The 2,408-nt window shown below is 37.6% G+C and overlaps 1 long non-coding RNA gene across 1 annotated transcript in view; it reads left to right on the top strand.

Annotated features, from left to right (window-relative positions):
* The window catches only part of LOC104736673, a 6,474-nt gene extending 4,328 nt beyond the window's left edge, over positions 1 to 2,146 (top strand). The window contains exons 3-4 of the long non-coding RNA XR_759613.2: positions 1,279 to 1,437; positions 1,711 to 2,146. This is a non-coding gene — a long non-coding RNA (uncharacterized LOC104736673). The remainder of the gene's footprint in view (positions 1 to 1,278; positions 1,438 to 1,710) is intronic.

The following is a 2,408-nucleotide window of genomic DNA, read 5'->3' as shown; positions in this document are numbered from 1 at the left end:
AGTTGCACATTAAGAAGCACTCGTAGGTAGTAGCCATCTTCACAGCTAATTGGGACATAATTTATCCTACCTATAGCTGAGCCAGGCCGTTTGCGTAAATTAAATTCTCTTTCCTTTCCATCCCAGGTGAAATACTCTGGAATCTGGACATACGATAACCCTCTTGCTAATTCATTAACTCTGTTTAACTCAAACCAAGCCAAAAACATAGAAGCCTGTAACTCTGACCTATGCAAAACATAGGAGGCTTCGTCGTCCCCTTTAAAATATATAAGCTGTTTCCCCTCCAGATGAAATGATAATCTCATCACAGAAATGGATCTATCATGTATTGGATTTTTCAAAAGCCTCCAACCAGCTTCACAAGCAGATACATACCTACACAAAATTTAAAATTTCAGATAAATGATAAAGTTTACAATCTCTATAAATGCACGTTATAGAGATTTAATCTATACAAACCTGCAATCGAAGAAGTCTTGAATGTCATTCTTTGGTTTGATGTCATTCTTTGTTTTGGTAGCTGTAGATGTGTTGGTACTATTTTTCTTCTTCTTCACTGTTTCAAAAGACTTCTTCACTGTTTCATTAGACTTCTCTGAAGGTTCCACAACAACAGCAACCCTGTCCTGACCTTTGGTTATGTACTTGAATAAGTATTTTATAGACCCTGTTTGATTGCACCACTCTACATTAATGTGAGCTCTGTACCGTAGCAACAATGTTTTGTTATATGGTATAACATAACGGTTGTCACACTTGAAGCCATTCTTCTCGACAAAGTTCTTACTTCTACGTCTTCTATACACGGGGAAACCTTATTTGTTGACAGTAGTAAGCTCAACGTGTTTCTTTGGATAAAATTTCGAGCATTTGCCTTCCTCCATACATGGAGAGTTTGGGTTTACTGCCCCACATGGTCCATGTATCATCGTCTCTTTCACAATGTCGTAGAGTTCAGGCTCCTTATTTCTGTCAGGGAGTTCAGCTGAAATAATTTTGTTTATATCCTCCGGTTTTGGTAGTTTAGCATCTGGATGCATCCACAATAATATATGAGCATGTGGTAGACCTCTTTTCTGAAATTCGATAGTATACATAGCTGCATTGTAATATGATTCAATAATCAGTATTGTACTTGATGATTGGTATTAAAAGCTAGAGAAATAAACTTACAACATACTGTCTTGCCGAGGATGTGTTTTTTGGTGAAGTCGTCCTTAAGTGAATTTAGTTTTATCTTAAACACTCTGCTTATAATATCTAGTCTATCGTCAGGATTGAGGGTGCGTGCACTACAATACCGAAGAAGCTCTGGCCATTTTGGATTGCATGTAAAAGTGACAAACAGATCAGGAAATCCAAACTTTTGACATATAGCCATTGCATCCAAGTACATATTTCGCATATATCTCGGGCCACCCACAAACGTTGCTGGTAAGTAGAACTTCGTTCCTTGGTCATTCAAATCAGTCTTACCTGAATCATATGTATTCTTAACAGCATCATAATTATCAGCTCTAATCTTTGACTGATTTAGTTTGAAATAACCAAGTCTGTTAACTTCCACCGTTGTGAATGCATCCACCAAGAACTGTTGGAAAAGTCTCTTTGATCGTAGAAGATTCTGGGACTCATTTTTCCTCTCTTGTATACGAAATGCAAACCACTGACGTAAACTTATACACTCATTCTCCTTCACTTTCCCAGGTTTCTTCTTTTTTTGAATCTTTTTGGAACCCTTCAAGATCCCAGGCCTGAACCCATCTTCACCCTTAGGAAACAACAGCGGATATTGTAGAGCAAGATAGGATGGATGGATTTCACTTATCCTTTGTAGTGATCCTGATTTTTCTTCAACTACAATGTCACGGCTAGGCATGTCAACTGCAAAATCGCCCGGTATCAATGCAGCCACCTCCGAAGCTGTTGGGACATCATATTTTCGCCCATCTTTAACACGATCACTCACTATTCACATGTGGAAGCTCTCTTCCGGAGACATATTCATCCTATCTCTAGCTGATCGGAAAGTCTCTACATATGGATTTACCTCGTTAAGCAACTTGATGATTGCTACTATTACGTCTTGCCTCAAATTCCCCTTCTTTTTGAACTTGTGCGCATTTTTTCCTTTGCTGATACAAATGGCATCATTTTATCAAGTAAGATTTATAGTTATCTTACAGGTAAATGTATATTAGTAATGAAAACAATTTTGTTTTAAATAAATATTTAATAACATTTAAATTTACCAAAGCAGTTGTAGTTGATACTAACCTTAGAATCCCAGCTCTGTTCTCGATCTTGTTCTCTGTGTCGACAATATATAGCTGAGAAAATTTTGGCAAATCACCGTCTTCAGGTCGAAGACTTCCCATGAGATGATAATTTTCCCCTTGAATCGC

This window comes from Camelina sativa, chromosome 13, assembly GCF_000633955.1.
Source record: "Camelina sativa cultivar DH55 chromosome 13, Cs, whole genome shotgun sequence".
In the NCBI taxonomy this organism is placed as follows: domain Eukaryota; kingdom Viridiplantae; phylum Streptophyta; class Magnoliopsida; order Brassicales; family Brassicaceae; genus Camelina; species Camelina sativa.
Note: the sequence above shows the minus strand (reverse complement) of the source record. Positions and strands in the feature narration are given on the sequence as shown.